This window comes from Castor canadensis, chromosome 6, assembly GCF_047511655.1.
Source record: "Castor canadensis chromosome 6, mCasCan1.hap1v2, whole genome shotgun sequence".
Classification (NCBI taxonomy): domain Eukaryota; kingdom Metazoa; phylum Chordata; class Mammalia; order Rodentia; family Castoridae; genus Castor; species Castor canadensis.
The window spans coordinates 104114314-104138749 of record NC_133391.1 but is presented as its reverse complement, the minus strand read 5'-3'; the positions used below and the strand labels follow the sequence as shown (position 1 = coordinate 104138749).

Here is a 24436-nt window from a genome sequence, read left to right as displayed (position 1 = left end):
CTTAAGTGTTTTGTCAGAGAAAAAAGCTTTGTTAAATTTTATTTTATGAATGCGAGAGTGTAGGTTCTGTTTTATGTGATAGCAAAATGAACTCACCTCTTTTATAGTTTTTCCCACATTAGATTTCACTATTTGTAGCAGATCTTGTCAAATGAAGATGAAAATTAAATTATGGTAATATGTCAAGTACACCTAGAAAATCATGAAGATTCTTAAAGAAGGGTCTGCATTTGCTTCACGCAAAGGAATAGTTCCTTTGTGGTATAAACTGATAATTAGAAGTATTCATTGCATTAACTCCCTCAGTCTTGGTGTTCTATTTTAATTACAAGCCAAAATTTCTCCCAAATTCAAAATTCATTATAAAAAGAAACACATATAATGACCATATTTCCTAAAATAGTCTCTGAAATTATGGGCACATTTATTTGTGTTAATGTGAGGTTTGCATTTTAATTTAGAGGATGGTGATGTGGATTGCTTTCTGAATAATTTTGTTTAAAGACAGTTTGTAAAACCAGATAAAACCAAAGCCAATTACAACATGAGCTGTTCCCTTTTTCTCTCCTGTGTGCATGGAACACCAAAAGTTGAGAACTTTCTTCTTTATTGCTCTTTTCAAACCTTACCATGTAAAAGTTTTTTTACTTGAATATATATCTATGCACATATAAAATCACACCTAACAGATGGAAAATTTAGCACTAATACTTATTCCCCTTTCCTTAATAAGTATATCTGTCCTTCATACAAAAGTTGTAGATCTGTAAATGTTTTTAAGTGAATTTCTTATGAGATACCAATTTCTCTTTTTTTCTTATGAACCTAGAAATACAGATGTACTGTGGATTCTTTCACTCATGTACTATCACTACAGGAATTCTTTTCTTTTGATTTTAGTGACGTAATTACAAAAAGTGGGCATTTAGACAAGAATTTGACTTAAGGAATTTGGTGTGTTCTTGAATAATGGGCGGTCTTATTAAAATTATATTTAAATGTGACAGAATCATTTTAATTTCAGAACTATTCTTTGTCATGATTTCTGGACACTTTCATTTTTGGAAAAGGGAATTTTGTTCATTTGCGCACATCATAGTAATTATTGCTTTTAATGGAAAATAGAACTTGTACCTGAGATTTCTGGTAATGATACCAGGGCACCAATGATGTTCCATAACTCTCCTTGACCTCTGTGAGATAATATACAATTTAGTATCTAAAACTACAAATACGTACCATTGTCAAAGTTTTCTTAAATACATGTAAAATAATACATTTTAAAATAGTTGTGCCTTCGTTGTATAAAGTTTCTTTGTAATAGCAACACTAAAAGGAAAATGTGAAAATGAAGATTTCCTTTTTAAAAAGTACTATTCTTTAGGGAACCCAACTGGAAATTAGTTAACATGATTTTTAATTTGTCTCAAGCTTGAAGAAAGAAACTGGCTTTCTAGAATGTGCATGGTTGAGCATCGTACAGAAATAAATATCTCCCCCTTGGAATTCAAATTGTATCTAGTAGTACTATTTTTATGCCTCTTACTAGGAAACGAAATACCTCTAAATTTAGTGCTTTGGAATTTTATTTCCACTAAAAATTTCTTCAGATATGTGAGCACCATAGTAACAGCTCTGCGAGCTGATTCTTCATTACAGTTTCCCGATAAGAGCTTCACTCAAGACAGTTCCTTTGGGATGACTAGGACTAAAAATCGATTCTGATAACATTAGAACAAATTTAAAAAAAAAAAAAAACCCAGAGAAAGCATGCATGCTATGGACAAATAGAGCTTCCCTTTAAGAAAGTTGTTTTTTGTTTTTTCTTTTTGTCCAAAGCTAAAATGCATTTTTCAAAACTTAAATTTCTTGTAATATTTATATATTGGTAGAGTTCTTTCCCATTTGAAAAAAAACAAATCTTTTACTAGAGATATGAAAAATTCAGTTGAATTTATTTGGGGTCTAGGTAAAGGTCTTTCGCATCCTGTATAATGAAAATGTTTTTACAAATCCCCCAGGTAAGAAATATGGTTGTGAAAAGATAAATAAATGCAGTGAATCTATTTTAATAAGAAGTTAATTATCAATTCATTATTTTCAAGAAAATCATTGCATTTTGAAAAAAACCCACATAGTACACTAGACTGAGCTCTGATCATCTTAGAAAGAAACCTGTCAAAATAAATCAGGCTGATAACTGATTAGCAGAACGTGTAGTCTGTCATTTTTAAATATGTGCCCAATTTCTTCACATAAATCTTACCTTTAAAATCTTCAAGGGTAGAATTTATTTTGGGCACATTGGCCATGAATATCAGTTGACATTTATACAGTGCACAGAATTTATACTGTGGGTTAGGATGTCGGCCATAATTCTAGGCTGATAGTTTGTAAAGGGAAGATTCCATTTTGTACTGTTTATAAAACGTTACTCTACAGTTCCACACTCCAAGACTAACAAAGTCTATCCAAGTATAGTCAAGCACTAGAGTTTAACTTATTGCATTCATTAAACTAGGCTTAGATTGTCCTAATTATATGTTATCAACAATTAAGAAATGGATCACATGCCTCAGCCTGGCTAAAACATTCTGTATTCTTGGCTGGTTGCCAATGGAGGTGTCAAGTTCCATTCCACCTTGTCATCAGCTGCATCTCTGCTTTTGCAGTACAAGCAGCAGCTGTGCTAGACAAAATAATCTAAATTCTCACATGTACTTTTCCTTTAGGAAACAGATCACACTGAATTGCATTTCTGGTGTGAATATACACCTGAGTGAGTTTGTGCTGAAAGTGTATTTTATGCAAATATAATTTTTAACTGATATAATCTTTCATGACTTTCAAATGCATTTGTTCTATCAAAATAATGGTCTTACTTTTCATGTTGAAATTATTACTAAATGGATTCTGTGGGTAGCAATGTACTCTTTGCTTATGCGGCAATGATTTTCCTATACCTCAAATTACATAATTTTATAGGTGCTCTGTGTCAAAGGAAAACAATCTTTATTGATCCAAGCAGTCAGAATTAATCGTGGATCTCTGATCTCAAAACTGCTGCCAAAATCCTTTTATTCAGAACACCCATATACCAGACGGTCAACACTTCACAAATCCTTGTGGGATGATGGGTTTTTCAAACAGTCTGATCATTCAATCTATGAGGCTTCTGAAAACAGAGATACAGCGAGGCTTTTCCACAAACAGAGATAGGCCCAGACAACTTTATGAAGAGCTAGATTTGACCTGGCTTTTGCTTCAAATTGTTATCTTTGTTCTTGGTAAAGTAAAAATGGATTTTAGAAGTTGTTCTCTTTTCCACGTGTTTGACCAGAGATGATTGTGGAGCAGCAGGTGTGTGTTACAGCAGGATCAGAGAGTAGCAATGCCAGACGGCCATGCAGAGTCCAAAGGCTCTCAAACAGATCCTGAAATAGACAATCATGGCAAACTCGTCCACATAAGAAGAAATGAGGGAGAGGCATGGCAGAGTGGTAAGGTGCTTGCCTAGTGAGGGCAAAGCCTTGAGTTCAAACCTCAGTACCACACACACACACACACACATACACACACAGTTCTAGTCCCAGCTACTCAGCAGGTGGATATCAGAAGAATTACAGTTCAGGCCAAAAGTTGGTGAGACTCTATCTCAACAAACAAGCTGGGTGTGATAGTGCATGTCTGTGCCTGTAATCCCAGTTACACGGAGGTGTAGGTAAGAGGATGGGGTCCCTGCCAAAATAGATCCTATCCAAAAGATAACTAAACCTGAAAAAAAAGGGCCTAGGTATGGCTAAAGTGGTAGAGTGCTTGCCTAGCAATCACAAGGACCTGAGTTTTAACCCAGTGTTGCCAAATAAAAAGGGGAAGGAGAAGAGGAAGAAAAAGAAGTAGAAAAAGAACTTATATGAATGTTGACATGTATTTTTAGTTACCAGCTGAAGAAGAAGGAGAAAATGATTTAAAGTTCTGCATAGAGCTTACATGCATGTATCTTTAGTTACTGATTTACTTGTTTATTAAAAGATTTGCTGCCTCATGTAGGAATCAGGGTGGAGGGTCACAAGAAGTCCTTAATTAGAGGATATCAAAGAGATGCAGGAAACCCAGAAAAGGTATCTAATTTGCATACAACTTGTCCTAGGCCATTTTGTAATGGCATCTCCTGAGACCATTTCTTACTGAGCCATTAATTTTTCAAATTTTGCTTCACACCAGTATGTACTTGCTGTCCTTTACAACTCACAGAAATATGCCAAGAAATTTATCTCCAAAAACAATCAACTCTGGAATAATAATTACTTTTGATTTCACAAGAAAAAAAACCCTTAGTAGATGATTACTTTAGAGATTCTGATGAGTATTCTCAGGGGAGAATCTATTCTGTTTAATCTGGGTAACAGATTAAACATGCCAACTGTCTGCTCAAGAACCAGCGAGACAATCCCGTTATCTGTATGCATTCCTCTTCTTCCTCCTTCTTTTCTCCTTCTCCTCCTCGTTTCTCCACTTCTGGGTTTAATACTGAGCACCAGTCTACTTACTATAATATATGAAATTCAAGACCATCAGTTCTTCTGGACACCATGTAACACAGTCTTGGTGAAGTAATGCCTTAGTAATGGGTTTGCTTGCTTGGGTCATCATTTCTCCTGGCATTGGATGCAGTGTCTGTCCCCAGTGGCTTACTCCCTGAAGACTTCATTTGTCTTTCTTTTCTCTTTTTCATATAACCTGTTTATCTAGGTGCATCTTTCACTCGGTGTGTGTGTTTGTGTTTTGTTTGCTCATTTTTTTAAAAGCTTTTTGAGGAGTTCTCTCAAGAAATGCTCAACATTTTTGTTGTTGTTGCTTTTTTGCTTGTATGTTTTGTTTTGTTTCATTTTGTGGTTGAAATTCTCTTTCCTCTCCAGATTACTTTTCTTCTACTCTTGTTGTTGCTAGGAATAAATTTCCCTATATACTTATTTTTTTATGTGTTGTGTTTTCTTTTGTCTTTTCTCTTTTGAAGTTGCCTCTTTGCTTTCATTTGTCAGCCTCTTTTCTCCTGCTATGCTCTTTCATGTCACCATTTAGGTTCAGGCTGAATTGCTGGGACAGCTGCTCTCTTTGACCTCCTTGAGACTCTGCTGACCACATCACCAACTGGCAGGGTGTGGTGACTTAAGGTTTTCCAAGAGACTTGCTTCCAGTGGAAATAATGGAGTAACATTTAAAGTTATAATTTATGATCAAACATGAGAGAATTCTAGCAATCTTAAACATTTTAAGACACAGTCGCCATATTGCTGAGATGATTAAAATTTTGAATCTTAAAATCAGTCTATCCCATATTGAAACTGCATATGAATACATGAGTCAAATAATGGTCATTGGTTAATAACCACATTAGAAAGAGGCCCTGGGCAGACATTTAGCATGTTCTTCTTCTGTAAAGTAAGAGACTGAAACTATTCATGGTCTCATTTAAAGAAAAAAAACTCAAAGAAAAACATTTTTATTATATTCCTGTCTATTGATTAGTAACTTTTATAGCTACTGAATTATTTTAAATCTATTGAATTATTTTGGCTAATGCCTATTCTTTCATTAGCCTCTCCCTTCTTGACACACATACAGATAAAATAATATATTCACAATATACTGGAAAATAGTGCTTCAGTCTTTATCATTGGGAGGAAGACTATGTTTTTTTTTTTAATCATAGGAGTAGAGGCAAGTTTATTTTTGCTTCAAAATACTTAGGAGTAGAATCAAAGGAGAGTTTGTTAGTGGTGAGAAATGTTTCTATTTTAGATTCAAGAGCCCAACGAATCTATTTTGTCACATTTTTTCTCCATTCATTTAGCTACTGTTCAGTAAAAGTGCTTGTAGATAGTGCCTGGTGCTTCCTTGGGGCATGCCTGACTGCTCTAGGGAAATGCACAGGACAGAGGGAGGCCCTTTTACAGTATGTAGCCAGCAGGACAAATCACTGAAATCCTCTTAGATACTAGAGGGGAATATCCTGAGCTATTCTGGAATCTCAAAAGGACTAACAAAGTTCATTCCATTTGTCATTGAAATTTGACAGTGATGTAGAACAAAACCTTTCCTCAGTGGGGGCTGGCTGCACCGAATTCCTTTTGCAACACAGAAATTAGGTCAGAAGAAATTTAGGTCAACACCTTACAGAGATGCCCCTATGCCTGAAAGGAGCCAGGAGAACTTAAGATTTTACATACAGGAAGGATATTGTTTTTGTATTTAATTTGAAAAGTGGTACCTTCCAAAGTTTAGTGTGATATAAATTCAGCTATGATTCAGCAAAGAAAATTACCTCTTGCATCACTGGCATTGCTTCTGATAAATCCAGGAGTGATCCTGAGGTGCTTCTAACCAAGTCTGACTGTCCCAGATTAATCATGCAATTCAAGAAATATTTATCAAGGCTTCATTATGTGCAATGAGCTTATTAGGTAATGAAAAGGTTATAAAGGTTAGCAAGCACCCTCTACCCACAAACCTCCTCTTCTTTATCATTAAGCAGCTTATAAACTGATGAAGAGGAAAAGGCTGAAGAGAAATGGAAGTATAATATAGCCCAAGTCATTGACTCATTCGTCATACAGTGAATGAATTCCTATTGTGTGTCAAAGGCTATGAGAAGTGATACACAAGAGGTAAATCAAGGTGACTCTGGATAGAGACAAGAAAAAGGTAAGGCCAGTTTGGGATGGGCAAAAAGGAATAATTTCTTGATAACAAAGGCAGCTTAACTGAACTTAAAAAGAATATAATTTCAATAGATGCTGACTTGAAAGAGGTGTCTAAGTGAAAGTGGTAGAAAGAAGGGCACAATGGGTACCTGGAGGAGGGGAAGCAAGCAGATGAAGCCCTGCCTGAGAGCTGGAGGAGGACAGAATAGTCTGTGTGAAGACAAAAGATCAGAAAAGAATGGACTGTATTGGGGAGCAACTCATTATCCATTTTGACTATATTATGCCTAGAAGGCAGAAATTGAAATATAGATGCTCTTCAACTTATTTAGGATTATGTCTGGATACACTTATATCAAATGGAAAATATCTGAGGTCAAAAATGCATCTATTAAACCTAGCCTGTGGAACATCCTAGCTTAGCAACAGCCACTCTGACATGTGTCTGACTAGGTGCTAAGAGAGAAAAAGAGAGACAGAGAGAGAGAAAATCCTACTGCATAGGGTTCCCCTGGGAAAAGATCAAAATTCAAAATCCAAAGAATGCTTTCATGCCATTATAAAGCTGGAAATTTGTAAACTGAACATCATTAACTGGGGAGCATCTGTAGTTAGAAAAGGTAAACTGGAATTTTATTTAGACATACCTTGAATGTCAGACTGGGAAGTCCTTTGGAAAGGACTCTGGTGATTTGGATGTTCTTATGATCAATTAGGATGGCTGAATAAGGTCTAACAAATCCTTATCCATTGTCCTAGAACATCTCTAGGCATAAGGTTACTTGGTCAACATCTATATGATAAATGGAGAATGCATTTTCTAAAAGAAACAAGTGGGATTTTACTAAACACACTTTTTAATGTATCCTAACTGAAGTCTAATTTGATGTTTGGCCAGTTTAAACAAAAAACATTGAATGAGAAATAAAAAAAAAGAGCATGATTTTTATTTTCTTTGGTGATGTGACCACGTTCTCACTACATACATCAGTTAGCAAAGTGCTTTCAGCAGTGGAAATTTCATTATCACATCTAATTCTGGTTTGGTAGCACATTAAACTTTCAAACAGTTAATGACTCTGGTTTTCTTTCTGTTCAGCTTTACCTTTCATAAAAGCACTGGCAAGAGGAAAGAAATGACAGTAAGACTGAATTATGAACTTTAAAAAGTTGAGAACAAGTAACTGCTTGTACTGTGAAAGCTGCTCTCTCTGCTCTTGATTAACTGTCTGCAATAGGTCAGTGGTGAGCACTGTGTACCATAGTGCTGATTGTTGCAGCAGACAGGCAGAGTCAATCAGAGGGTGGGTGGGGGACCCAAAGGGAAGAATTTCTTTTAGTTACTATTGAACACATAGAAATTACCTAAACTCTGCTTTAATAAAATTGCTCATTTCCTATACTTATTTCTAGTATATTCCATATATCATAATTTTAACAGAAAACAAAACAGCACTGTGGTGAAGGATAGATTAATTTCCCAACTGCTGACATTGAAGTTCTTTGGAAATTAATGAGTAGAGACTTTCTAAATAAGGTTTTGATCACACATACATACATTAGTTTTGTGTGTGTTTATAGGAGTGTCCAGGAGAGGTTGTGCATATGTGTATATGTTAATATATATGTACATATACGTCTTTACATTTGATAAATAAGCATATGCACAGATTCATAGATAATATATACACAGAATTTAGATGTAGGTGGAAAATCAGGAAGAAAGCTACTAACATTACTTGATCTCTTACTATATTTTTTCATTGAGATCAGTGCTGATATCTTTCCATTTTAGATGAAATTGAGGCTAAGAGAAGTCAAGTAAGTCATGGGTTACAAAACATACTCAAAGTTTAAAAAGCTAGCAAGTAGTGAGCTCCTAATGTAAGACTTAGTGAACTTCAAGGTCCAGGACACAGGTTCACTCTTTGTGTTTTGTCCCCTCACCCCTGCCTTGTCTTCTTTTCACTTGTCTGTTATAAAGAGTCAAAATGGTTCACAAAGGAAATACAACACACTAAGCAAAAATAACTTAAAAACATTTAAAAGGATATCACATAGACCAAGGTAAGAAAGAAAATATGAGGAGGCTAGATGTGAGTTTACTGACAAAGATGACACTATTTCTTAGCAGCCATGCTAAGGAAACATGAACACTCTATTCACATGCCAGTTACACAGAGAGCAACATGGTAGCTATAGACAGTTTGTTTTGATGTCCTTTGATTGGTATAACTGGTGCAGGTCCCTCATGGTTTGATTTTTCTGTCTTTATCATTACAATCTCCATTTAGGTTTATGCATAGTGTACACACAGACACCTCAACACAAACAAAATATTGAGGCAGGTCCAAACCTCAGGCGGAATGTTCCCCTTCTCTGGAGAGACAATCTGTTATCTCTAAGAGCTGTCAAATGAGGGAACTGATCTGAATGATGGTGCTGAGAGTCCTTACACTGAAGTCATGCTATGGGCACGTGTGTGAGTTTGCTTATTTATGCATGTGTGTGTCTTATAATTCCCTGTTCTATGTCTTTCTCTTACTTTTATTGTCACCATTTGCCTATCATTATTATCATGACTTCTCATGAAGGAGGCTTCCTGTGAGCCTGCAAATGGCAATTCTTTTCCAATTCTATATGGTTTTCATTCAGACTTTTACATACTCTGGTAATGGAATCTATGCTTTTGGGAGCAATAGTAATCAAAAATAAATGCCTCTTTGTGCCTTCATTAGATGAGATGACTCATAGAGTCATGACTCAGGAGCCTTTTCAAAGGAATTTGCAGATATAAACCTGACATAGGGAATAGAAAACTAGGGTTCAAGGCCTGACACTGGTTCCACATTTTTTCAGGAGGCTTGGTTTAGTTTGTTAAAAAAAAATGTAAACTTCTGGTTCATTTTGTTTGATCGTGTATAATAGTCTTCCAAGAGAATATAGGATTGCTTTCTGTCTTGGCAGCCTTGATATATGTGTGTATACACACACACAAACATATATATATATACTCTGTATGGGGATCACAATTATAGAAAAAATTTTTCTTCTTTATTAAATCTAATTTAATATAAACCTGCTGTTTAGAAAAACGTACCAAATATGAGTTTTACTGGCTTGATTTGTTTTTATAGGAACACTGTCAATTTGAAAAAACAGAAAGAGGAATCCATCCATTCTGAGTCTAACATTCTCCAGTAAATCAGGCTTCATAAAAACCACTAAGTAATCTAGGTCACAGATAACAAGGTAGCAATTAAAATGACTGTATCAATTATTTGCTTAAGCTATTTTCTAATATTTCACTCTGTAGGATCTTTTATATAGGACCCTCACTTAATTCTCTAGTATAAAGAGAAAACTAATTTTTAGCCCAAAACAATTATGGAATCATTTAAAATTGATGAATGAGAAAAACAGCATTCATTACAAAAAGAGGTGGGGGGAATTACCAGAGAGCTCACCTAGAAATATCTTCAACTGAAATCACTAAATTATAGTTGGTGCGGTAAAGAAGAAATTTAATATGTTACCTAAAGAATATTACTTGGAACATTTCAGTTTCCTTAATCTCTGTTCTAGGTAAAATGCTTCTTCCAATAATCCACGGCCGCAGCACTTTACCTCAGTGTTTTTCTTTTGTTGTATCTTCCTTTCTTAAGCCTAGATTAACCTATTAATTTTAAAACTGTATCTTTCACAATGTGCTAGGAAACTAAGTGTAAGCAACCAGAGACTTGCACAAATGATATTCTCTAGTTTGTTCTGTTTATTTAACTGTTCTTTTTTTGCTCCTTATAACTGAACTCTAATATCCTTCAGAAAGGGTATGTACATAGGTCTTAAAGACCTATGTACTTTGAATTGTACTAACACTACAAAATGAGATGCTTGCAACTTTCAAGAATTAATAAATTCATGGCTTTTTTGGCCAGTTCCCCTGAGATTATGGACAACTGTTTGGCTGTAGGATGGAAGTCAATAGAGGGTTCAAGATACATTAGAAAACTAACAAAAATCTTGCTGATTCAGCATCTGTCACCACTGCACTAGGGTTAACTGGCATATATTTTCTAAAAAGTAAGCCCAGGTCCCATTCTGCACTCTGGAGGATGAAAGTTTGGCCCTTGTCTTTGTACAGCTTACTTCCAGAAGACATCCAGATCATCATGATTGGAAGTATGTAGCCAGCACAGGGTGCAGCTCCTCACCTTGCTAGTGGATGGGTGCAGTTCAGTGTAAGGCAAAGGCAGCTTTCTGGATTAACACCACACTTGGGTCTTAAAGGTTGAGAGGCCATTTGCCAGATTAAAGGAGGAGAGGAGTTAAAAATGGGAGAAGGAACAACATCCTAGTCAAGATAAATGCAAAGAGGGAGAACTCTGAGTACAAGAAGTACTTTCTCCTCCACTACTTCATAAAGTTCTTTGATTTAAGAAAGATTTCAGACAATAGCAAGCAGTTAAGATGCATTGCCTTAACTTCTCTTGCCTTTTTTTTTTCTTTCTCTTTTCCATTGTAACATGAGAGGATGGGCTAAAGCAAGCATCATTGAAGTTTATTCAGGGCTCTGATATTATGTGATTTATATATTTAATTAACCTAAAAGAACAAACTTTACAGTGTTTGCTATTCATAAATAGATAATACCTTTAGGAAAACAATAGAATGTTTTCTTTTTAGACATAATTTATAAATCAGAATCTTGGACTAGTGTACATCTTTCTTTTCATGTAATTTGATTAAAATCACTTTTACTCTACAGGGATTTGTTTTATAGGAACTTCCTAAGACAGCACTTTTGCACATATTAAGCAATAGTTATGGTCTTACTGTCACATTTGGAATTTGAGCTTCTTTTTAAACCAGGAGTAAAAGATGCAAACTATTTTACATCTAGTAAGTGTAAAGCTCTTTTTAAAAGGCTTTACAGAGCCAGGCACTGGTGGCTGTAATCCTAGCTACTTGGGTAGGCTGAAATTGGGAGGACTGGGGTTTAAGTCCAGTTCTCGAGAACTCACATCTCCAAAAGAATCAGAGCAAAATGGACGGAGGGAATGGCGTAAGAAGTAGAGCACATGCTTTGCCAGTGCAAAGCCCTGAGTTCAAATCCCAGTCTCACAAAAAAAAAGGCTTTATACAGATTTGGACTACTGTTACTATGCTACTTTTCAACTATGAGAGAAATTAAAGAATTTTTAATCATATGTTTCTGGACCAAAGTGTATCAGGTAGGATTGCAATTAACAGCAACTGACCAAGGAAAGCCCAAAGTTTCAAGCTGGTATGTGATTTTCATGTTGTAACAAGACAAGACATGCTGGTGACAAAGCAAATTCTAAGCAAAATGTGACTATTTTCTGCAGAAAGAATAGGGAGGCAGAGAGGGTAAGTATATATGTCAGCTGAGTCCGCCCCACCTCCACAGCTTCTGCTTACGTTTCATTGGTAGAATGTAGTCATAGGACCATCACCTGCAAGGGAAGCTGCAAAATAAAGTTTTTAGCCAATCACATTGCAATTCTCAACTAAATTGGATTTTGATGGTAAGGAAGAAAAAGTAAATGAATATCATGGAGGGAACTAATTAGTTTTGCTACAAGTTTCAGAGTTAAAAACAAATAGAAATTTAGTTCAGAGCTTGCAGGTAAAACAATTCAAAATCTCTGTTGAGAAAAGAATAGAATGTCAGCCAGGCGTGGAGGCTCAAGCTTGTAATCCTAGCTACTTAATTTAGGAGATCAGGAAGATTCAAGCCCAACTTGGGTAAAACATTCACAAGATCCCCATCTCAACCAGTGACTGGGCATGCTAGTACACCTCATCTCAGCTACGTGAGGAAGCACAGATAGGAAGACTGCAGTCCAGGTTGGCTATGCACAAAGCAAGACCCTATGGCAAAAATAACCAATGCAAACGGGGTTGGCAGAGTGGGAGTGGTAGAGTGCCCGCCTAGCAAAGCACAAGGCCCTGTGTTAAATCTCCTGTACCACAAAAAAAAAAAAAAAGAATGTCTAAGAGAAAAGCTAGATTCATTGCCTAACTGAACTATATAATGACAATCTTTTCCCACATTTGTTGGCTTAATTCATTTGAGCTACCAAGGGGTAGACAAATAAAATCCTGACCAGCAGTTAGGACAAAAGGGGTTCTATTCTCAAATCTGCTACTTTAATAAGTGTAGTAAATTTATTCAAGTTCCAGTCTAGATTACTAGTTTTTAATTTTTTTTTCCTTTTTCTTTTATTATTCATATGTGCATACAAGGCTTGGTTCATTTCTCCCCCCTGCCCCCACTCCCTCCCTTACCACACACTCCACCCCCTCCCTCTCCCCCCCCACAATACCCAGCAGAAACTATTTTGCCCTTATTTCTAATTTTGTTGTAGAGAGAGTATAAGCAATAATAGGAAGGAACAAGGGTTTTTGCTTGTTGAGATAAGGATAGCTATACAGGGCATTGACTCACATTGATTTCCTGTGTGTGGGTGTTACCTTCTAGGTTAATTCTTCTTGAACTAACCTTTTCTCTGGTACCTGTTCCCCTTTTCCTATTGGCCTCAGTTGCTTTTAAGGTATCTGCTTTAGTTTCTCTGCATTGAGGGCAACCCATACAGATGCAAGAGGCCTCCAGGACACCAAACAGACCAGATCAAAATAGAACTACTCCATGACATATCATCATTAAAACAACAAGTTCAGAAACTAAGGAAAGAATATTGAAGGCTGTAAGAGAGAAAAAACAAGTAACATACAAAGGTAAACCCATCAAAATCACAGCAGACTTCTCAACAGAAACATTAAAAGCAAGAAGAGTGTGGGGTGAGATCTTCCGGGCACTGAATGAAAATAACTTCAACCCCAGGATACTCTACCCAGCAAAGCTATCATTCAGAATAGATGGAGCAATAAAATTCTTCCATGATAAGCAGAAACTAAAACAATATGTGACCACAAAGCCACCATTACAAAAGATTCTGCAAGGGATCCTGCACACAGAAAGTGACACCCAACTTAACCATGAAAAGGCAGGCAGCACCAAACCACAGGAAAAGAAAAAGCAAGACAGTAGAGAGTAACATCAAGTTAGGTACACACAATCAAACCTTCAAACAACTAAGACAACTAAATGGCAGGAATCACCACATACCTGTCAGTACTAACGCTTAATGTTAATGGACTTAATTCACCCATCAAAAGACACCGCTTGACAAAATGGATTAAAAAAGAAGATCCAACAATTTGTTGCTTACAGGAGACTCATCTCACCGACAGAAATAAGCGCATGCTTAGGATGAAAGGCTGGAAGAAGATTTAATTTTTTCTTAAAGCTATGAAGCACTTTGTTCAGACAGATGGGACTTGTAAGATACCCAGAGCCACTGAGCTGAACTGGTTGAAGCTGAATGTGGTGGTGATAGTTCAGAAATCTTGCCTGGTGTTGATCTGCTCTCAAAGCTTCCATGAAAAGAGAGTTTCTGAGCCTCTTCTGACTTTGACACTTCTTGTTGTGATCATTAAGGCAGAGAACAAACCCTAGTTGCCCAAAAAAAGCCATGTAGTGCTACTAAGATTAGCTCTAGTCATTGATGTAACTATATGTGAAAACACTTTCAAGCCATTATTCTTTTTTTTGTTTGTTTTAACAAATAAATTGTGGTTCCTTTCTAAAATTTCTGTTAGTTATTTGCATCAGTCTCTGTTTTGTAAAACTTCTCATTACAATCTTTTCAAAATGTGGAAATGGTGTGTAGCTCCTGAGAAATTCCCAGAAGTTTACAATTTATATATTTGCATTTTTTTTCCCCAAATTTGTTGTTTCCTATGTGGATTTTCAGCTGAAAAATTTTGTCCAATATTTAAATCACATTGGCAACATCAGACATAGCATATGGGGGTAGCAATAATGTTTTTGCTTCAAAGGTCATCATAACAGGAGGTCGGTGAAAAATCAAATATGACTTGAAAAACACAAGAGCAGAAAGACACCCACAAAACTGGGCAATGCGGATTAAGTGCTAGATGGGTGGTCAACCCCATGCAGACACTCCAGCAACAATCCAACCACATAACAGACTCCAAAGCTGCTAACTAAGAAAAACCAGTTTTATTTTATTTAATATTTTAAAGTATTCTATTTCCAGTCATTACTATCAAGAGGTAGAAAATGTGCTGATTTCTTTCATTATTCCATATTGGTCTTTTATATAAGGCGATTTTATGAAGATATAAAATGCATTTACATTGTGGGGTTTTATGAACATAAAGCAATATTTAAGAACTCAGCATTTTTCTCATATGCCAATTGAATTCTACAAAACTAAATTTTAGTTTTAGCATAATACATGTTTAGAGGTGGAAACAACAATTTTAATCAGCTAATAGTATAGTTTCATTGTCATATTAGAATATATTCTGAGTAGAAGCTTATACATAAAATTTTATCATTCTTAGTTTTCCTGTGAAATCAAGGTTCAATGAAATATTTCCTCTTTTTTTGTAAATCACAAGTTTTAGTTAATTATACTTTAACCATTTCAAAGTTTTAAAACTTATTTTTAAAAATGAAATTTATAAGATATATAAATGCTGAAATGTTTACGTTCACTCACATAAGAAAATTTTGCATTCTGACACTTATAATTTTGATCATTGAATAAAAATGCCAATCTATTTGCTTAATTACTATAGCCCATTATTTGGAATATTTGTCACTTGCACCTATTTATTTGCTTTGGCCATGCATCTTTACGCTAGAGCTAGAGATAATATTTCTTTTACATGCACAAAGAATATAGGCTAAAAAAGTTCATTACCTTGCTATTTGCATTATAATGGAACATCTCTAGCTTACTTACATCTTTTCCCTTATTTCTAGAAACATATGTAGCAATGCCTTGACATGAGATGGAATTACTATAGGATAAATATGAATAATCCAAAAATACCTTTGTCAAAAATAGTATCTCGTAACAGAGCATAGCAAAAGACTTTATAACATAATTTTCAAAGCTGTGGAATTGATTGTTAACTTTCTAGATGTTGTCTGACTGAACCAAAACATCAGGGACCACAGCCCTCTTCTGGGTAACCTTGAAAGAGAAGATTAGCCCTCTACTCCTCCTGGTCTTACCTCCTTGTGGTGCTCTGTGGATTGCTGGCCAATAAACCTTTCCTAGGGATTGATGTCCATGACTTTTTTTTTCTTTCTCTCACCAGAGTTCCTAGTAAGTAAGACAACTAGGACACAGTTTTCTTTTTCTTTTCTTCTTCATTTTTTTTTGTTGTTGTTGCTGTGATTCACAGCTAAACCAAGAGTGATTAAAATTCCAAAAACTCCATCAACTAGGTTTATTACTGAAAACTACAGAACGTCTGGAGTGAGCAGCAGTGTAGGATACTGCTGTCTATTTACTCTTCTGCAGACCATTCAGCAAGAATATGCAGTTTACAATGAAAATGCATGCTCTTCTAAGGGCTAGGAGAGTAACCTACATAACCATATAAACCAAGAAGAGTGTTCTAGTCAATTTCCCAGCATCTATCTCAGTTGGCCCTAAACTGACCTCATCATCTCTTGGAAACAGACTCATTATCCAGGATTCTCTGGGAAATAATCCATGAGTTGATTCTCCTGACTCCTTTACACTTTGGCCTGTATAATTTCTCTGAAACTTACTTCCTAAAATTTCTGAAGTGATTTTTCATTACTTGCAGGGTAAAAATATAAGTACAGCATAAGAGGCAGTTGACCGTCAAGGCCTATCTGTTCATCCCGCCTCATCTCTCTCTCTCCTCCCCACCTCCATGCTAGGTTCAGCCACGTTTGGAACACCACGAGGCTGGTGCTCTCATATTCCAGCATTGGTGGCTATGGTTACTTAGAACTATTCCTAGTATTTTGTTTAACTCTTATACTCCAAAATTTAAGCATGGCCTTTTCTGGGAAGCCTCCTAGGACTCCATCCTAAAGCCTTCTCTATCTTTCAGTACCTTCTAACATAGCATGTACACTAGGTATTCACTTTGGAACTCTCTAAAAGTCATGGGTGTTCTTTAAATCTTAGTATTTGTAATGTGTTGATCCTCAATACAAGCTTATTAAATAGTTGTTGACTCTATGAATGGTTGGAAACTATATAAGAAGATTTCACTTTCTGAATTAGCTTGGAATACACTGCCCTGTAGTGTGCCTCTTGGGGCAGGTAGAGCCAATATAATGAACTATGACCAGATTGACAAGATTTCTTCTTGCAGATATGAGTCTTAAAAACCAAGGAGAATGTCTATAAACTAACTTGAATTGCTCTCTGGGTAAACAGAGAGAGTTCAACTCTTACTGATAGTGGTAGTGCTAGGAGTGGGGAACCATTAACTACATTTTAATGTTAAAAATGAAGATATGATTGTGGTGCTATGGAAAAAATAACTTAAATAATTCCTAATCAGTATTATTTAGCAAAAAATAAAAATTCCATGAAAATTCTACATCTTTATTCTTTTAAAAGTGATCGAGTGAGAAAAGAAAGATGCCAAGTACTTTTTAGGGACACAAGTGTTGCTTAATAATTCTTTCTGAACATTTATACTTTCATATAAGTTGTGTGAATTTCTAATAAGTGAATGCATCCATTATTATTGTTTATCTGTTTATTAAAGGTTCTCTGTACCAGATCATACATTTGGGGAAGAAAGTTGAGCATGGGAGTCATATGATAAGCAACAAACTGAATCTAAAGTATGAAAAATGTTCAGATAAATATCATGCCAGACATCAGGGGTTTCTTGTTTGATTTTTCAGTGGCCTTAGCTAATTGCTTCTTTCAATTCCTGGTTCCTTATAGGATCTGGACCTTCTCAACCTCTAGGTGACTCCTGAGTTTCTATCACATAAATCCTGAGCTTGATTCATAGATGACTCTGCTCCAAATTGCCTCATCTGTTTTCTTTTTTAACTATATGTTAATTTATTTTTTATTTCTTTTATTCATATGTGCATACAATGTTTGGGTCATTTCTCCCCTCTTCCCCCCACCCTCTCCCTTTCCCCTCTACCTTTCCCTCTCCCCTCCTACGCCCTCACTACCAGGTAGAAACTATTTTGCCCTTATATCTAATTTTGTTGAAGAGAGAGTATAAGCAATAATAGGAAGGACCAAGGGTTTTTGCTAGTTGAGATAAGGATAGCTATACAGGGAATTTATTTGCATTGCTTTCCTGTACATATGTGTTACATTCTAAATTAATTCTTTTCAAACTAATCTTTTCTCTAGTTCCTGGTCCCCTTCTCCTATTGGCCTCTGTTGCTTTAAAGTTTCTGCATTAGTTCCTTTGCATTGAGGACATCAAATGCTATCTTGATATTTTTTGGGGGGTTTCTTGCCTATCCTCATACCTCCCTTGTGTTCTCTCGCCTCATCATGTGATCAAAGCCCAATCCCCTTGTTGTGTTTGCCCTTGATCTAAAGTCTTCATAAAACTAAAAAGCTTCTGCTCAACAAAAAAAATGGTCTTTAAACTGAAGAGACCACCCACAGAGTGGGAGAAAATATTTGCCAGCTACACATCAAAGGACTGATAACCAGAATATATAGGGAACTCAAAAAACTAAACTCGCCCAAAAGAAATGGGCAAGTGAACTAAACAGAACTTTCTCAAAAGAAGAAATTCAAATAGCCAAAAAACACATGAAAAAATGCTCACCATCTCTAGCCATTAAGGAAATGCAAATCAAAACCACACTAAGATTCCACCTCACTCCTGTTAGAAGAGCCATCATTAGAAACACCACCACCAACAGGTGTTGGTGAGGATGTGGGGAAAAAGGAAGCCTCATCTGTTTTCTTCTGAATCAACTAAAAGGGACTTTTAGCAATTTTCCCTTTGAGTCCTGAGAAAAGCCTAGTTCAGTAGGCCTCTAAAACCACTGTGTTAGCCCTGAGTCATGGTCAATAAATATTCTCATACAACTGAGCCAAATTTGTCTGGGTTCAGTTATTTCATTTGTTCATTGTCTATAATGTCCCAGTCACAATAACAGGTTCCTAATCACTTAGTGGTAGAGATAAGGTTTTGAACAAATATTTTATATGTGTCATTATAGAAGTATTGCTCTAAGTGGCCTTTATTTAAATGAGAATGTGAAAATGGAGGTGAATAAGAAAGACCTTACAGAAGAGGTGGACATTTTAGCAGGGTTTCAAAGAACAAACTGGAGTTCCAAAAGCAGGTAAGATAGGGAAGGGATTCCAGGAAGAAAGGAATGCAGAATGCATGATTAAAGGCTCAGAGGTGGGAAACACTGTAGCACAGTTGAAACCTGGGAGTGTAAGGTCAAAAAGAAAAGAGGATAGAGTGATAAGCTAAGGGTAGTACATTAAAATAATTCCCAATTAAGGTATTTAACTTAACCAAAGTTTACCAAAGCCAGTAGAGCGTTCAGTGCATGTATATGTGTGGTTATATTTAGTTTTAGTATGGAAGATGGACATGAGGGTTGAGTCCAGAGGCAGTCAGGTGGCAGTAGGGTGATCCAGACATGATCTGACAAACAGCTTCACTAATGCAGTGGCTGGATTTTTTTGTGTGTTTGTCTTCTTTCTAGGCAATACTTCTCAATAATTTCTGAATAGCAAAGATATGGCCTTAATATTTGTTTCCCAGGTGCCTGCAATCATATTTGACATGCAGTAAATTAGAATATTAGAAAAAAATATCCTTAAAGTGTTCCCTTCATTACTCTGTTGGACTATGAAGAGAGTATCTTATTTTATTTACCATTCTTCATGAAGATAATGCTTTTCCTGTTTGGAATTCATGCAGTGATTTAATTATGAGTCTCAATCAAGAAATTAAAAGTCTGTTTTGTATCTATAAAAATAATATTTATTGTTCAAACTTGTTTTTAGGTGATTTCATATGTGTATTTATGTATATATTATTTATATGGTGAAATAGACAGTATACTGTAGTGTCAGATCCAATATTTCTCTTTGAGCCAAGCATGACTCATTTTTTTCTTCCCATGGACTCACAAATGTCTGCCTGTTGTGGAAGTGTAGCCCCAAGTAGAAGAGTCTCTTCTTCATATATTGTTACACAGACAAGTATGAGATGTGAGTAAATCACCATAAAATGAATTGGTTTATAAATAATGTAGATGCTTAAACTTGGGTATATAATAAATAAAATATTGGTACACAACAATACTGTGCATTATTTAAAAATGTACAATGAAACAGAAATAAATGAACTTAACAACAATTGCTTACCATCTATGCTGATGTTCTCCTAGGTACTTGATACACTTCCAATCTTCATAGAATCAATTGTCTAGTGAAAGAATCGTATACTAAAATATATCAAAAAAGTTACCACAAAGAATTTACAAGAATTTAAGTGCACAAGGAAGACTGAGTATCTGAATTTAACTGAGAAAGATTTTGCAAAGGACATTTGAACTGGATCTTGAATGAAGATAGGACTTTCCTAGGGAGAAAGGGAAAAAGATTATTCCACATACACCGTGAGTTGCATACGGGTAAGAAATGGAGAGTTCTGACAGTGTGGTGTGGCAACCATAAAAAAACAGGTGCAGCTGGCATATAAGGCTGGTGTAATTGGGAAATAGTTTGGAGGTTGCCAAGACTGTTTTGTGTTTAAATTTCTTCCTATTTGGAATGGGAAGTTATAATTATTTATTGATTTACTTTTGCTTTACAAGTGTTTAAAAGTATTACACACATATTTCAATATAAATGAAGTGATCATATCATATCATACATTTGTTTCCTTTTAAAAATAAACTTGGCTCCTCCCTCCAACTCTACCCTCTCCTTCCATCTTCTCCCCTTCTCTACCAACATTTTTTCCTCCCCAACTCATGTTTACACTTATTTTGTATCATTTCTTTGTTTTCTCCTTGGTTATACAATTGCATCATATAATTATACATATATATTCAATGCCTATATACATGGTATTTTTGGCCATCGTTTACCTCACAAAAAATACTTTGCATAATTTTCTATATCTTCCTTTTTCTTAACTATTCTTAGAGGAAATGTTTTCTAGTCAACAGACTAGTTCATTATGTTTTTTCTTTTCTCTCCCTCCCTCCCTCCCTCCCTTCCCTTCTTTCCTTCCTTCCCTCCTTCCACCTCCTCCTCCTCCTCCTTCTTCTTCTTCTTTTTCCTTCTCTTCCTTTTCTTCTTCTTCCTCTTCCTCCCTCCTACTCCTCTTTTTTCTTCTTCTCTTCCTCCCCCTCTCCTCCCCCTCCCTCCTCCTCTCTCTCCTTCCCCTCCCTTCCCCTCCTCCTCCTCCTTGTTCTTCTTCTTCCTTCTCCTCCTCCTCCCCTCTCTCTCGCCCTCTCTCCCTCCCTCCATTTCTTTCTTTATGCTGAACCTAGGCCCTTACACATGCTAAGCATATGCTCTACCATGCATGTTTTTAAATAGACTTTATGTCTGAGGCATGATTTTGGAATGGATGTTGAACTTAAAAAGAAATAGAAACTGGGGGAGAATAAATTGAGGTATCAGGTAACAAATGATGAGGGCCTGAATCAATGCCATCAGTTTTGACAAGAACATTTCTTTAGCACACAAAAGCCTCAAATAAAAAAAAAATTATCATGTAACATGTCTCAGCATTATCTAAAATTTTGACATTAGATCTTGTTGATTGTGCTGCTTATAATAGAATAAGTTCAAAACATTTACCACTAGCATATTTAGAGCTTTTAGAAAGCTGCATACATTAGAGATACCTGTACACCCATGTTTATTGAAGCACTATTCACAACAGCCAAAGTATGGATTCAGCCTAGGTGCTCATCCACTGATAATGGATAAAGAAAATGTGACAAAACTATGTCATTGGAAGGAAAATTAATGGAAATGGAGATCATCATGTTAAGTGCAATAAGCTAGATTGAGAAAGACAAATATATGTTCTCTCTTCTATGTGGAATCTAGACCAAAAAAAGAGAATGACATTGAGTGTAAAATGGGACTGTTTGGGGATGGGAGTCTGTGGAAGCAGGGAGGGTGAAAGGTGAGGTGATGGAGGACCGTTATGGTGGAAATACTTTGTATGCATGTATGAAAATGGAATAATAGAATAAAGAAATCCGTTAAATCTTGGGTTAAAAGGGGATATGGGGACAAGAAAGCATAACAGAGGGAGTGAATTCTATCAATGTATATTATATGAATGTATAGAATGTATAGAAATATAATGAAACCCTTTTGTATAATCTATAGATAAAAAGAAAGCCACATTACCCCTCACTATACACACAGATTTCTCCAATTTCCCTTTTATTCTTCACATTTTCCTGAAAAATACCCTTGCTGTCAAACTTATTTAGAAACTCAAATGGCTAAACCCATTAGGAGTTTAGCTTAGAATTCATGCATACGTTGTCTTTGAATAACAGTGATATTTTCCATCTTCCAGTAACACTAGAATTGTTCCTGAGGTTGTTCAGTGTTAGATGTAAGAGATTACACTACTTTTCATCCATATTGCCATTAATGCAATCATGTAGCACATTATTAATGCCAGCTAATGGTCTTAGCATATTGCAGGATAAATTTTCACAAGTTTTTTTGTATTTGTAAATGTCTTGTCAACATCCAAACTGGGTAGATAGTTTATTGAAATATCCAATACATTATTACCAGTTCTGTTAAATAATTGTAGCTATTCTGCACATATAACCCTATTGTAAACTGATAAAGATAATGAGGTTATCTCCATTTTGAATCCCTGATAACATTTCCAACTTTAGCATAGACAATGATTTGTTACTAGTTATAAAACATCTAGGATTCAAAAATTTTAATTGCTTTTAAAACTAATTTTAAAATATTTCACAAGAAGTAGAACGTTCTGTTGTTAAAATTTTGTCTTTTGCCATCAAATCACCAGTGCCAATCTGATTTGCTCTTCCTGTCCCTACAGATAATCTCTATTACCAATTTTCTTTGCATTTTATCACTTATTTTTATTTTAACACACATTTCCACCATAAATAATTTATAGCTTTTTGTTTTAAAATGTTTGTATTAGTTACATCACCATCTTTATCATTTTCTGCTTTCTTTCACTTAGTACCATTATTTTTAGAACTAACCAACATAGCTAAATCTATTTTGGTAAGACAACAGTGCTGCAGGGACTATGTATGTTTGTGTCTCCATGTGTAGATGTCAAAAATTGTCCCCTACCAGAATTTTGGGCTGAATGACTGTTTGCATATCCCCTGCCCTTAATTCCACTTTTGAAGCCTTATTGTGATGGTATTAAGAGGTGGGACCTTTGAGAAGTAATTAGGTTTAGATGAGGTCATGTGGGTAGACCTCTCTTAATGGGATTAGTGCCCTTATGAGAAGAGGGAGAGACAGGAAAGAGTGCTCTCTCTCTCTCCCTCCCTTCCCCCACTCTGCACAAAGAAGAGTGAACATTGGGAAACAAATCTGACAGCACCATATCCTTGAACTTATCAGCCTCCAGAACTGTAAGATAGGTCTGCTGTTTGGCACATCCAGTCTATGTTATTTTGTTATAACAGCCCAAGCTAAGGTAATCAAGAGGTGGATTGACTGTATCACAGCATATGTGTATTTTGCCTTTGAAATTAAACTATATGCTTCTGAGTTACTGCTCAAATGGCTATTCCAATTTATACTTTTCTTCTTTTAAGATGCCTATTGTTTGACACTATTTCTCATTAATGACATGGATAAACATTTATTTCATTATTGCTTAAATTTGCATTTTCTGAATATATACATAGATTCATATATCTGCATCTATATACGTATGTTTAAAAACATACGTATCTTGATCTGAATTAATGCTATCTGATGAAGTGAAAATTGGAATTTGCCAGAAAATAAGTCCACAAAGTTGGTACTCTGCCATTTATTCCAAAAACATTTAAATTTCTCAGTTTGCTAGACAATATAAGTACTATGAAGTCAAACTCTTAAGAGTTAGCATTTATAGTACTTGTTGTTCAGAGCTCAACTTGGGAAGAAGAACCTGTATTTAAGGTAGAAGATTATTTGGTTATGAAATGACAAAATCATAATCAACTTCAAAGGCAATTGAGAGAAGGTAAAGGCAAAAGAAGAGGTTAATTTTTTTTTCTTTTGAGTAATTTGTTTGAATTTATATATTAAGTTCTTTGAAGCCTTCCAAATTTGAATAACTCTGTGGTTACAAAGGAGGAACAAGAATGCAAAATACTGGTGTCAAGTGGTAACAGAGCACATCTGCAAGAAAGCTTTGCTTTGCTTCTTGCCACACAACTGATTGAAACAGGGTCTGCAAAACAATGGCCACTTTAAAAATAGTAAGTCTCCCATTGAATCAGCTCTATTCCAAGTAGAATGCCTTGGAAGAAGGAAACGGGGTTATGATTTGAAGTGGCATTTGAGCCACCCTTTAAATAATAATTAATTTTGTCTTAAATGAAACTTTGTATTAAGAGGAAAAAAAATGTGTTCTTATGAAATAAAAAGAGCCTATGGAGAATATGGGAAGTAGAGTGTGGTCCATATAAAATAATTGAGCACTATAGCTTCAACTGGGACTCATTTTTCATGGAACCTGCAAAATTGTTGCTGATTTCCAAAAACAGAATATTTCTTCCACAACAGAAAACTCCATCTTGGTAGAAAGACTGCTGACTTTTTTGAATTGATTTTTTATTTTAGGGA

At 35.6% G+C, this 24436-nt stretch overlaps 1 long non-coding RNA gene across 5 annotated transcripts in view; it reads left to right on the top strand.

Annotated features, from left to right (window-relative positions):
* Positions 1 to 24436, top strand: part of LOC109695252 (uncharacterized) — a 220695-nt gene that overhangs the window by 46436 nt on the left and 149823 nt on the right. Inside the window, exon 4 of one of the 5 annotated variants that reach the window (XR_012449120.1) lies at positions 6533 to 6705. The exons of the other annotated variants lie outside the window; for them this stretch is intronic. This is a non-coding gene — a long non-coding RNA (uncharacterized lncRNA). The remainder of the gene's footprint in view (positions 1 to 6532; positions 6706 to 24436) is intronic. 5 annotated transcript variants of the gene reach the window in all.